At 43.5% G+C, this 14583-nt stretch overlaps 1 non-coding gene across 1 annotated transcript; it reads right to left on the bottom strand.

Annotated features, from left to right (window-relative positions):
• Positions 1-5912: 5912 nt before the first annotated feature.
• On the bottom strand, positions 5913-6019 carry LOC120255107. The gene has a single exon (XR_005534907.1). It is a non-coding gene; the product is annotated as a small nucleolar RNA R71 (small nucleolar RNA).
• Positions 6020-14583: the final 8564 nt, after the last annotated feature.

Below are 14583 nucleotides of genomic sequence, written 5' to 3'. Positions count from 1 at the left end.
AGACCATTCACCCTATTATGGATGCAAAGAACTCGAGGAACGGAGGTAGAATCTATCACGCCGGATGGAAAAGGGGACGCTCTTGTACCTCTCGACTCACCCTCTTAACCATCTCCAACTTAGCTTTGTTTAACGCTCGTGGTGTGTCACTGACTCACAAGGTTACCAACAAAAACTCTCAACCCTAGTGTCACTCTAGTGGAAATGTTCATACAATCAAGAATTCAAGGTTGGAACTCACAATAAACATCAATTAATTGAAAGCATAATAAAGAGATTCAATGAAACAAATATATCCTAGGGTTCACAAATACCCAAGTACCCACTAGGGTTTAGCTCTCCATGGAGCTAAGTACAATCAAAGAAATAGAATGTAAAAGCAATGAATCCATAGAGAAACCCCCTCGATAGTCGTATCGATGGTCTTGTGGAAAGTCCTCTACTCGTCGTCCAAGGATTCCCTTGTCCTGTATAGGTAGAATCTATTACGCCGGAGGGGAAAAGGGACGCTCCTGTACCTCTCGACTTACCCTCTCAACCCTCTCCAACCTAGCTTTGTCTAATGCTCATGGTGTGTCACTCACTCACAAGGTTACCAACAAGAACTATCAACCCTAGTGTCACTCTAGGGGAAATGTTCATACAATCAAGCATTCAAGGTTGGAACTCACAACAAACATTAATTAATTAAAAGCATAATAAAAAGATTCAATGAAACAAATAGAATGCAAAAGAAAAAGAATGTAAAAGCAATGAATCCATAGAGAAACCCCCTCTATAGTCGTGTCGATGGTCTTGTGGAAAGTCCTCTACTCGTCGTCCAAGGATTCCCTTGTCCGGTATAGGATAGGCCTCTATGGAAGCTTCCCTACCAACCTACTTCCAAAGGAATGATGATGTCAGAGCTGTAGAACCTCTCTAAAACCCTAGCCAATACCTCTCAAAACCCTAGCCGAAACCCTCTCTCAAGTTGGGGAAAAGATGGAGAAAAGAATGCTAAAATCAGGGCTCAATCGGCTTTAAATAGGGCTGGAATCGGGAATCCACATGCCCCTATGGGATTTCTTTGGAATTGTGATTTTCGGCGTACCTTTGCTACTACAGTGCTTTTCTACAGTGCTACTACAGTTGTAAATAGTGCTGCTATAGTATTTTTGATTGAGGACAAGCAAAAGCTTAAGTGTGGGGGTGTTTGATAAGTGCTTGTGCGATAAGAATGCGAAGCGTTCTTTCCTTGTGTTGAGCATTACTATTCTCGGGTTTTAACGCTAATATGAGTGTATTTATGTTACTTTCATGCAGGTAGGGTTGTGAGGCTGAATATGATAGAAAGAAGCCAATGTGGGTCGTAATGCACCAATTTGGAGGAAATCTTACTAAGGTTCAAACGCGAAGACATAGGTCGGGTTTGAGAGGCGGAAATGTGTGTCAACCTCCTAGAATTCGACTTAGCACAACTATTTGGAGGGTCACAAGGACAGTTACATTCAAGCATTCTGACTTGTGCATGAACAAGATCTCCACTAACATGTCCGTTATTGAAGATGCAAAGCGATCCACGACGTAAACGTGTGCCCGTTTGCATTACCTCAATGAAAGCATGGATTCTGTAGTAGGGTAATGTAGCAAGAATATTGTACCGACACTATTCACAGTCGGCCGAGAAAACTGGAAAACAGAGAATCCACACGGGCTTGATGAAATACCACATGTCCTTGTGAAAAATCCATCGGGGCGCTCACACGGACGTGTGAAATCCCGATTCCAGCCCTTAAAAGCCGATTTCAGTGCTGATTTCGGCATTCCTTTCTCCATCTTTTCCCCAACTTGAGAGAGGGCTGTGGCTAGGGTTTTGAGAGGTATTACCTAGGGCTTTGGGGAGGTTCTACGGGTCCAATATTGGCCGCCGTTTGGAAGAAGGTTAGTGAGAGAGCTTTCGTCGGCATCGATCCAGTGAGGTGTATAATAGGCCTTACAAAGGGACCCTTGCGATGAGTAGAGGACTCTCTACAAGACCATCACCATGACTAATGAGGGGGTTTTCTATGGATGCTTTGTTATTACATTCGATTTCATTGATTGTATCTAGCTCCATGGAGAGCTAAACCCCTAATGGGTACTTGGGTATTTGTCAACCCTATGATGTATTCATTTCATTGAATCTCTTTATTATGCTTTCAATTAATTGATGTTTATTGTGAGTTCCAATCTTGTATGCTTGAGAGTTCTTCTTAGTAACTCTTGTGAGTGAGTGGCACACCATGAGAGTTAGACAAAGCTAGATTGGAGAGGGTTGAAAGGGTGAGCCAAGAGGTAGCGGAGCGTCCCTTTTTCCTTCCGGTGTGATCTATCCTACCTCCACATCCCAAGAGTTCTTTGTGGTCATAGTAGAGTGAATGGGTGATAACTGATAAGTGCTTGTGCGATATGAATGTGAAGCGTTCTTTCGTTATGTTGAGCATTACTTTTCTCGGGTTTTTACACTAATATGTGTGTTTTTATGTTACTTTTTTGCAGGTAGGGTTGTGAGGCCTAGTATGAATGAAAGAAACCAATGTGGATCAAAATGCACCGATTTTGGAGGAAATCTTGCTAAAGTTCAAACACGAAGATATAGGTCGGGTGTGAAATGCTAGAGTGTGTGCCAACCTCCTCGTATTTGAGTTAGGACAACCATTTGGAGGGGCACAAGGGTAGTCACACTCAAGTATTCCGACTTATGCACATGGAACAAGATCTCCACCAACTTGTCCGTCATTAAAGAAGCAAAACGATCCACGATGTGAACGTGTGCCTATTTGCGTTACCTCGATGAAAGTATGGATTCGGGAAGTATTTTAGGCTAGGTACTGCAGGAAAGCGTTGAAGCAAAAGTACTGTAGCAGCACTGTTTACAGCCGGCCGAGAAAGCTGCTGAACAGAGAATCCACACGGGCGTGGGGAATTTTCACACGCCAGTGTGAAAAATCCACCGGGGCGTCCAAAGGGACTTTTGGATCCCCGATTCCAGCCCTATTTAAAGCCGATGTAGCCCTGATTTTAGCATTCTTTTCTCCATCTTTTCCCCAACTTGAGAGAGGGCTTCGGTTAGGGTTTTGAGAGGTATTGGCTAGGGTTTTGGAGAGGTTCTACGGCTCAGACATCGCCATCTCCTTTGAAGAAGGTTGATAGGGGAGCTTCTGTCGAGGCGTATCCTATACCGGACAAGGGGATCTTTGGACGACGAGTAGAGGACTTTCCATAAGACCATCGACACGACTATCGAGGGGGTTTTCTACAGATTCATTGCTTTTATATTCTATTTCTTTGACTGTACTTAGCTCCATGGAGAACTAAACCCCTAGTGGGTACTTGGGTATTTGTGAACCCTAGGATATATTCATTTCTTAGAATCCCTTCATTATGCTTTCAATTAATTGATGTTTATTGTGAGTTCCAACCTTGAATGCTTGATTGTGTGAATACTTCCCTAGAGTGACACTAGGGTTGAGAGTTCTTGTTGGTAACCTTGTGAGTGAGTGACACACCACGAGTTTGATAAGTGCTTGTGCGATATGAATACGAAGCGTTCATTCCTTATGTTGAGCATTACTTTTCTCGGGTTTTTACACTAATATGTGTGTTTTTATGTTACTTTCGTGCAGGTAGGGTTGTGAGGCTGAGTATGAAGAAAAGAAGCCAATGTGGATCGTAATGCACCGATTTTGGAGTAAATCTTGCTAAGGTTCAAACGCGAAGACATAGGTCGGGTGTGAAATGCTAGAGTGTGTGCCAACCTCCTCATATTCTAGTTGGCACATCCATTTGGAGGGGCACAAGGGCAGTCACACTCGCGCATTCTGACTTATGCACATAGAACAAGAGCTCCACCAACTTGTCTTTTATTGAAGAAGCAAGTGATCCACGACGTGGACGTGTGCCTGTTTGCGTTACCCCGATGAAAGTATGGATTCGGGAAGCTATTCAGGCTGGCCGAGAAAATAGGAATTCAGGGAATCCACATGGGCGTTTGGAAATTATCCACGCCCATGTGGAAATTCCACATGGGCATGTGAAAAATACACAGGCCCATGTAGTCGCCCAACTCCAGCCCTGTTTAAAGCCGATTTAGCCCCAATTTCAGCATTCTTTTCTCCATCTTTTCCCCAACTTGAGAGAGGGTTTCGGCTAGGGTTTTGAGAGGTATTGGCTAAGGTTTTGGGGAGGTTCTATGGCTCTAACATCATCATTCCTTAGGAAGAAGGTTGGTAGGGGAGCTTCCGTCGAGGCGTATCCTATACTGGACGAGGGAATCCTTGGACGACGAGTAGAGGACTTTCCACAAGACCATCGACACAACTATCGAGGTGGTTTCTCTATGGATTCATTGCTTTTACATTCTATTTCTTTGATTGTACTTAGCTCCATGGAGAGCTAAACCCCTAATTGGTACTTGGGTATTTGTGAAACCTAGGATGTATTCATTTCATTGAATCTCTTTATTATGCTTTCAATTAATTGATGTTTATTGTGAGTTCCAACCTTAAATGCTTGATTGTATGAACATTTCCCCTAGAGTGACACTAGGGTTGAGAGTTCTTGTTGGTGACATTGTGAGTGAGTGACACACCATGAGTGTTAGACAAAGCTAGGTTGGAGAGGGTTTAGAGGGTGAGTCGAGAGGTACAGGAGCGTCCCTTTTTCCCTCCGGCGTAATAGATTCTACCTATACAGGACAAGGGACCTTCCACCTGGACCAAAGGGTTAGGTCTATAATTAGGAAGAGATTTATTACTTGGAATCCCTAGAGCTCATTGCAACTCTATGCGAGTACGAGGTGTTGAGATTGTTCGATTTCTCCTCCGGGACGTGTATAGAGTTAGGCATAGTTGACCTTAGATTTGGGACTATGTAATGAAGGATTTCCACGACTGACTATTGCATTGATTAGGAAGCATAATAGAGGGTTCTTGCACTTGAAGCAATCGTCCTAGTCGGAGCATTATCCGAGTACCCCATCTTTATTGATTGCCTTACCTTCTCTTTTACTCATGCTCTCTTACTTGTTGATTTTACTTTTGATAATTGAATCATTGTCACACTTATCACTATTGATTTTTCACATAGCTAAAAGCGGATTAAGTGTTTTTATTCACTACTTTTCTACGGATTCGATACCCGCTCATCTGGAATTATTACTTCGACAAACCCGTACACTTACGGGATATACGCAAGGGGACCTTGTCAAGTTTTAGGTGCCATTGCTCGGGAGTAGGCGTTTAGAGATACTTTTGCACTTTATTTTTTTCTTAGCTATTTCACCATACATTCTATTTCCTATCTTCTTATTCAATCATCGTTCTAATTTCTTTTTTTCTTTCTTTTTTTGGGTGCGACTCCGTGTTATGACCCGAGGGAATCCCTCAATATTGGTTGAAGGAGATCTTGAGCTTGAATGTACACTTAAGAAAAAAAGAGAAAGAGCACTGCAAGAAACAGTCTTATGTAGTCGATTTGGAAATGGAAGGATCCGAAAACATGGCGTAATAGAATGAGCAACAACTAACATTATCTCGATTGTGCGGACCTTTCGAGTGTTGGGGACACAATCGAGTATTGTGCATCCCCCGATTACAGCTCAAAACTTTGAGTTGAAGCCGACATTCATCCACATGTTGCAGCAATCCGCATGCAGTTCAACGGTTTGGCCTATGAGGATCCAAAACATTCATATAGAGAGTTTTCTCAAGGTGTGTGATATGCTAAAGATAAACGGAGTGACGGATGATGCCATCAAGTTGAGATCCTTCCCATTTTCCCTAAAGGGGAGAGCGAAGCAATGGCTACACTCATTACCTAGAGCATCAATTACCACATGGGAGGAGATGGTAGAAGCTTTTCTGGCCCGGTATTTCCCTCCCGAAAAATCAACAAAGATTAGGAATGGGATCTCATCCTTTGTTCAGTTGGAATTGGAGTCTTTATTCGAGACATGGGAAAGGTTCAACGAGCTCCTGAGAAAGTGCCCGCAACACAGATTCCCAGAGTGGATGATTGTTTAGACCTTTTTTAATGGTTTGAACCCGAGTACAAGGCAACTCTTGGATGTGGCAGAAGGAGGTACCTTAGGTAGCAAGACCCGCGATGAGGCCCATCAGTTAATTGAAGAAATGGGGTTAAACAGCTACCAATGGAATGCCAAGGAGAAGAAAAAAGTGGCCGGTCTCCATGAAATAGATGCGGTAACTTCATTGGCGGCTCAAGTGGAAAATTTGAGTAGGAAGTTAGATCTTCTAACTTCAAATAGACTGGCGGCCGTGACTAATTACACCGGGTGTGGTGGAGGACATGCTCCCTCCGATTGCCCGATCTCTATCGGTGATGTTTCTTCGGTGGAAAACGTTGATTTTGTAGGTAATGTCATGAGACCACAAGGAAACCCATATAGCAATACCTACAATTCAAGTTGGAAGAATCATCCCAATTTCTCATGGAGTAATCAGGGTTCATAAAAGACCATTGGGCCACCGGGTTTCCAACAACAAAAACAACAAGCCCCTCAGGTGGAAAACAGAGTATCAGGTTTGGAAACCCGAATGACTGACTTAGAGAAGCACTTGGCTAGATTTGTGCAATCTGCAAATACAAGGTTTGAATCAGTCGAGGCTACACTTCACAAGAACACCGCTTCTTTGCATAACCTTGAAAATCAGGTGGGGCAAATTGCGAAGTCTCTCTCTGAAAGGCCACATGGAAGCTAGACGAGCAATACAGAGACCAACCCTAGAGAGCATGCGAAGGCGATCACTTTGAGAAGTGGTCGTGAGGTTGAAGGCAGGCTTCCGAGTGAGATGCCAAAAGAACATGTACCCGAGATTATAGAGGTAAAAGAGGGGACGAGCAAAGAGAAACAGGTGGCGCCACCACCTTTCAAGCCAAGAATCCCCTATCACTCTAGATTGAAAAATGACCAAGGGGATGAACAGTATAAGAAGTTCATGAGTTTGTTCAAGCAGCTCCACATCAATATTCCTTTTGTTGAGGCATTAGCCCAAATGCCTAAGTATGCGAAGTTCTTGAAAGACTTGTTGACTAATAATAGGAAGTTTTAGGAAAGTGCTTCAGTGATTTTAGATGCTTCATGCTCGGCGGTATTGCAAAAGAACATGCCGAACAAGAAGAAAGACCCGGGAAGCTTCATCATTCCGTGTAATATTGGCAATTTAGGTGGGGAAATGGCATTAGCGGACTCAGGGGCTAGTATCAACGTCATGCCATATACTTTCTTTCAAAAGCTAGGCTTGGGCGAGCCTAGGCCTACTCGGATAACTTTGCAACTAGTGGACCGAACAGTGCGACATCCGAGAGGCATCATTGTAGACGTGCTTGTTAAGGTGGACAAGTACATTTTTCTGGTTGACTTTGTAGTGCTAGATGTCGATGAGGATGTAGATGTACGCTTGATACTTGGGAGACCGTTCTTGCAGACTTCCAAAGCATTGATTGACATGGACGGCGGAGAGCTCACATTGAGAGTTGGAGATGACAAGCTCACATACCGCCTTAATGAAGCTATGTGGCATTCCCTTGGTTTCGATGACACTTTATACTTTCTAGACACTATTGATGAGATTATTGATGAATACATGCAGGAAATGTTCAATCCAGATCCTTATGAAGGTTTGTTCGACCAAGAGGAGTGACATGAAGATGTAATGATGCTTAGATCGATGGTAGAAGTACCATCTACCCCGGGGATCTTGAAGAAGGTGCTCTGGAAGATGAAGATGGCTAGGAGACGCCACAAGAAACACTCCAAGGCTGTTGGAGACGTCCGTGAACAGAAGGAGTTGGATGAACCATTGCTAGGTGGTCTGATAAGTGCTTGAGTTGGATGTTTTTGTCTAGTGTTTGATTCTGTCCATGACTGTAGAATTTTATTCTTGTACTCATTTGGTGAACCTAAGGCCAAGCACTTCTCTTTTCTTTCCATAGGTATAATGTTTAATTTTGCTTGAGGACAAGCAAAGACTTAAGTGTGGGGGAGTTTGATAAGTGCTTGAGTAGACATATTTTTATATATGTTTTACATGCATTGAGCATCATTTGTACTGTGGTTTATGTCTCATATTGTGTATTTGGTGTTCTTTTATGCATATAGGTTGTGAATGCCTTGAAGAGTAAAAAGGAAGCAAAGATAGGCTATAAAGACACAATGTTGGGAGTTCTTGTTCAATTCAATGACCAAGACATGAGAGCAGTTCATAAACGTGGAGATGTGTGCCAACTTCCAAGAAGATTCAAGTCAATTCACTATTTGGAAGGGCACAAAGGCAGCCACATCTTCATGTTCCTTCTCTTTGTGAAGATTGCAAGACCTCTCAAAGATACGTCGATAAAGAAAAGTTTTATAGCCTACCACATGGACGTGTGCCCGGACATGTGGCCTTAAGAGAAGAGCGTTCGGATCGCGTTTTGTGAAAAGTACTATAGCAATTTTACTGTAGCAGTACTGTATCAAAATTACTGTTTACGCGGCCGCGTGGAAATTTCTACAGCCCATGCGGCCGCGTGGAAAATCCACACGGGCGCGTGAGGGCACGTGACAGACGCGATCTAAGGCCTATAAATAGCCGTTTTGCCCTATTCTTTCTCATCTTTTGTGCGGCTCTTGAGGGGTGAGAAGGCTAGGGTTTGGAGAGGAGGTCTTTGCGGCTTTGGAGGCGCTTCATCACCAACTTTGATCGATTCCTCCTCCGTCATAGCATAAAGGAAGCCATCGGTGAACCTAGCTTCGGAGTGGGTCCTTCAAGACGTCGAAGCTCTCCATCAAGGCCATCGGTTCATATATAAGGGGTTTATTTCTATGGTTTTAATGTACTCGTCATTCATTGATGGTGTGTTTTGTATGTTGCTCCATGGAGGGCTAAAAACCCTAGAGGGTATTTGGGCTTATGAACCCTAGGATTCTCATCTTTTTGTGGATTTGCTTTTGTGTTTCTATTTAATCCGAGTTTGATTAAGTTTCATTCTTGATTGTTTAATGCTTGCTTGCCTTATTGATCTTATGGTTATTTGGTTTGCATGATTTGTTGCCTTGGTGGGAGAGAGATCTCCATTAGGGTTAGAACCTGAAGATTGAAGAGGGTTGAGAGGGTGAGTCATGAGATAGTGAAGTGTCCCCTTTCCTCTCCGATTGGTGTATTCTATCTCCATTCCCTAAGCTCTATGCAACCATATTTGGTGGGAGGTGTGAGATTGCTCGATTTCTCCGCGGGACCTTGTAGGGGGTTAGGTTCCTTTGCTCGGAATTAGGGTTGGATCAATCTTTAGGAATTGGATACACGTTTGGAATCCCTAGAGTGCTTTTGCGGTCATATGTGGTGTGAGGTGTTGAGATTGAGCGATTTCTCCACCGGGACCACGTAGGGGACTAGTATCGGTGATCTAGAGATAGACCCGATTATGTTTGGATTTCCACGACTTAACTTACTCATCATAGAAACACTTTGCTTATCCGGTACCTAATACCTGAATCCTAGGGGAGCATTGCCCGAATACCCTACTTTTACTGATTGAGATTCTCCTTCCATTTTACCCTTGCATATTCGTCTTCGGTGTTCATCTCTTCGCACATTAGATCACCACACTATCCCATTATCATTAGGCTAGATAGCAGAGAAGAAGTTAGTACTAGTAGCCCTGTTCCCTGTGGATTCGACTACCCGACTCACCGGGTATTTATTACTTCGACACCCGTGCACTTGCGGTACACACATGCATATTTGGACGTGTCATGGTCCCAAGCCCGATAATACACTCTCTACTTTCAATAGATTGTGCTCATCATGCTTTCAAGTCATGGGCAAGATATGAACCCCCGTGAGGTAAGACAAGGTATGTCAAGCTTAGTGATGTTAAACAAGCGCTTCTTGGGAGGCAACCCAAGTGTTTTCTGTTTCTAATATTCTAGTTTAGTTTGTTTGCATGAATAAATTATTAAGTGTTGGTGTCTTGACTTTTAGATGCTTGTGCTGAGATTTTCTTGTAGGCTTTGAGTATTCATCATGTGTTTTCAATTGGAATTGGCGAATTTATGTCGTTTGAGCTCTATTTCATGTTTTTCACTGGTGAAATTTGCATAATAGGGTAGGCTCTGAGTGTGTAAACATGTTCAGAGATTTTTCTGTAGAGCCTGCAGATTTTTTCTAAGGCATCCAGAGAAACACACGGGCGTGTGGAATATCCGCACACCCATGGATTTGCACTACGAGCTCATCTAAAGAAAGCAGAGGGGCGTGCGGCTGCCCCTATGAATGACCATGTGACTATCACATGCCCGTGGGTAATTTCCGCATGGGCGTGTGAATTCCTGCAGAGTTGGGCGGATTATCCCGAGAGCACACAGGGGCGTGGACTCACCCCTCTGGGCGACCTTGTGAAAACTGCACGGGCGTGGGTAATTTCCACACGCCCGTGCAAAACCCTGCAGAGGAGTTCTCTCCATCCTGAGATGGCACAGGCGTGTGTTGCTGCCCTCGTGAGTTGGGCATGTGAATGTCCACGCCCGTACAGAATTTCTGCACGGGCGTGTAGAACACTTGGCATTTTTCGGATGTCCAGGGAAGCCACAGGGGCGTGCAACTGCCCCTGTGGGTCGGGCACACGGGCGTGGGTATTTTCCTCACGCCCGTGCGAGAGCAGTCAGAGTCGAAGGAGTGTTTTCCAGAGAGCGCACATGGGCGTGTGAGCGCCCCTGTGGCTCTCTTGTAATGGGGTGCACGGGCGTGGGCAATTTCCACACGCCCGTGTGAATGCACAGAATTCAAAGAGACACGATTTTTTCCTTAAAAACCTTGTGAACCATCTCATTCGTCATCTCCAGGCGCCTAAAAACTACTTCTGACCATCTTCTCGACCAATCACCGTTGTTTTGGAGGATTTTTCGTCTCATATCGTGCCGATTTTCAGAGTTTTCGCATTTATTTTATCGGTAACCTTTTTTCTTCCCCAACTTTTGTTTTTTGTGGATTAAATGTCTTCACCTTGAGGCGTCTTTACCTTCTTTTTTCTTATTTTTCGCATTTTATTTTCTGCATTTTATTTTGGATTGGTATACTCAGAAAGGATTTTTCTTCTGAGTTTATTTTCATTTTGTCGTCTCGAGTTGTATTCATTGCTCTATCTTTTGTATACTCGAGTTGTTTTTATTTTATTGAGCTTCACTAACCCCCCCTCATGTATGCATGCAGATGGTCTTGTCTTCTTGGGAATAGAGACTTAGTCATGGGCACGGCCAAGGTACTGAGGTACTTGGCCATGTAAGCTTCACAACCCGTTGGAACCCTACTCCCAATGAACTAGCTTCATCAAACATCACACTAGGAGTCAGGGGAGTATTGTTTTGATTGCTTCTCCCACATTTGCTTTTGAATGATTTATATTTTGAGTGAGCTTGAATGTGTACATTGGGGACAATGTACAACTTAACTGTGGGGGGAAGTTTCATAGTGCACACATCTTTTCTATTGTTCTTGATTGATATATGCTCACATAGCCAATGGCGGTTCACCTTACTTGCAATCATTGTATTCTTGAGTTTAGGAGAATTTCTAACATTGAATGTTTTCATGCTCTAGTTCTTGCTTGAATTTTTAGGAATTTTTTGCCCGATTTATACTTAGTGCACTACTCACTCTTTGAACTCTATTGGAAACTCATGTTCAATGTTAAAGGGACTAGTTAGGTTTATTTTCTTGTGCTAAAAAAAATGGAAAACGAAAAGAAAGAACAAAATAGTTTTATTATTTATTTTTGCTTGTTGGGTGGAAAGCTACCACTAATGTAGTATGAAGCTACTCTCATAAGTCGGATACTAGCTATGCCCTAATGAGAGAAAGAGCTATCTCATAGGATGAGTGAAAGCTACCACTCCGGTATAAAGAGCTACCACCTCGAAAGTGTGAAAGCCACCTTAGCGGCCGCTTTCGAAAGGGCTACCTTAGAGGATGTGTGAAGCTATTACCATCTTTGAAATTGTTGTCACTTTTCTAGATAAATAAGTCCCTTGTACTTAGAACTTTGAGGAGTATAGCTTGGGTTGTTTTTGAGTGAGTTCACACACGTACACGATTTCGGGTTTTGTTTCCTTTTTGATTCAAGTTTTTAGCAAGAGCATTGATTTTTCGTATTTAGTGTTGGAATTTCCCTTACTTGTAGAATGCTCTCTTTGTATACTTTGGTGAACCTAATGCCAAGCACTTCCAATATCTTCTTCATTGATGCACATAACGTTTTTAATTTTTGCTTGAGGACAAGCAAAAGCTTAAGTGTGGGGGAGTTTGATAAGTGCTTGTGTGATACGAATGCGAAGCGTTCATTCCTTATGTTGAGCATTACTTTTCTCGGGCTTTTACACTAATATGTGTGTTTTTTATGTTACTCTTATGCAGGTAGGGTTGTGAGGCCGAGTATGAAGGAAATAGGCCAATGTGTATCACAATGCACCGATTTTGGAAGAAATCTTGCTAAGGTTCAAACGCGAAGACATAGGTCGATGTGAGGTGCTAGAGTGTGTGCCAACCTCCTCGTGTTCGAGTTGGCACATCCATTTGGAGGGGCACAAAGGTAGTCACGCTCGAGCACTCCGACTTATGCACATAGAACAAGAGTTTCGCCAACATGTACACCATTGAAGAAGCAAGTGATCCACGATGTGAACGTGTGCCCGTTTGGGTTACCCCGATGAAAGTATAGAATTGGGAAGCTATTCAGGTCCAATACTATAGCAACATCGTAGGATATACTGTAGCAGCATTGTTCACAGCCGGCCGAGAAACCAGAGAAACAGAGAATCCAAACGGGCGTGTAGAAATTATGCACGCCCGTGTGGAAATTCCGTACGGGCGCGTGGAGCATCCACGCCCATGTAGTCGCCCGATTCCAGCCCTATTGAAAGCCGATTCAGCCCCGATTTTGGTATTCTTTTCTCCATCTTTTCCCCAACTTGCGAGAGGGCTTCGGCTAGGGTTTCAAGGGGTATTGGCTCGGTTTTTTGGAGAGGTTCTATGGCTCCAACATCACGCGTCATTTGGAAGAAAGGTTATTTGGAGAGCTTTCGTCGGCACCGATCCGGCGAGGTGTATCCTAGGCCGAACAAAAGATCCCTTGCGACGAGTAGAGGACTCTCCATAAGACCATCGACACAACCATCGAGGGGATTTCTTTATGGATTCATTGCTTTTACATTCTATTTCTTTGATTGTACTTAGCCCCATGGAGAACTAAACCCCTAGTGGGTACTCGGGTATTGTGAACCCTAGGATGTATTTGTTTCTTTGAACCTCTTTATTATGTTTTCAATAAATTGATGTTTATTGTGAGTTCCAACCTTGAATGCTTGATTGTATGAACGTTTCCCCTAGAGTGACACTAGGGTTGAGAGTTCTTGTTGGTAACCTTGTGAGTGAGTGACACACCACGAGCGTTAGACAAAGCTAGGTTGGAGAGGGTTAAGAGGGTGAGTCGAGAGGTAAAGGAGCGTCCCCTTTCCCTTCTGGCGTGATAGATTCTATCTCTGTTCCTCGAGTTCTTTGCGGTCAAAATAGAGTGAATGTTCTAAGGGATGAACTTCCGCTGGGGCTTAGTTGCGTGTGCAACGGAGTGAAGCGTTGAGGTGATCTTAGTATCTAGGGCTTAATTGTTGTTAGGGACCTTCCACCTGGACCAAAGGGTTAGGTCTATATTAAGGAAGAGATTTATCACTTGGAATCCGTAGAACTCATTGCAACTCTATGCGAGTGCGACGTGTTGAGATTGTTCGATTTCTCCTCCGAGACATGTGTAGAGTTAGGCATAGTTGACCTTAGATTTGGGACTCTGTAATTAAGGATTTCCATGACTCACAATTGCATTGATTAAGAAACATAATAGAGGGTTCTTGCACTTGAAACAATTATCCTAGGCGGAGCATTATTCGGGTACCCCATCTCTATCGATTGCTGACACGTCCGAATATGCGTGTATGTACCGCAAGTGCACGGGTGTCGAAGTAATAATTACCCCAGTGAGTGGGTAGTCGAATCCACAGGGAACAGGGCTACTAGTACTATCTTCTTCTCTGCTTTCTAACCTAATGATAAATGGAAAGGTGTGGTGATCTAATATGCAAAGAAATGAATACCGGAGACAAATATGCAAGGGTAAAAATGGATGGAGATCTCAATCAGTAAAAGTGGGGTATTCGGGCAATGCTCCCCCTAGGATTCAGGTATTAGGTATCGAATAAGCAAAGTGTTTCTATGATGAGTAAGTTAAGTCATGGAAATCCAAATATAATCGGATCCGGCCTCCCGATAACTGATACTAGTCCCCTATGAGGTCCCGGTGGAGAAATCGCTCAATCTCAACACCTCACACCACATATGACTGCAAAGCACTCTAGGGATTCCAAGAGTTGTATCCGATTCCTAAAGATTGATCCAACCCTAATTCCCAGCGAAGGATCCTAACCCCCTACAAGGTCCCGGCGGAGAAATCTCTCAATCTCACGCCTCACACCAAATATGGTTGCGTAGAGCTTAAGGAACGAAGATAGAATACACT

The sequence above is a fragment of the Dioscorea cayenensis genome, unplaced genomic scaffold (assembly GCF_009730915.1).
Source record: "Dioscorea cayenensis subsp. rotundata cultivar TDr96_F1 unplaced genomic scaffold, TDr96_F1_v2_PseudoChromosome.rev07_lg8_w22 25.fasta BLBR01000845.1, whole genome shotgun sequence".
NCBI classification, from domain to species: domain Eukaryota; kingdom Viridiplantae; phylum Streptophyta; class Magnoliopsida; order Dioscoreales; family Dioscoreaceae; genus Dioscorea; species Dioscorea cayenensis.
Note: the sequence above shows the minus strand (reverse complement) of the source record. Positions and strands in the feature narration are given on the sequence as shown.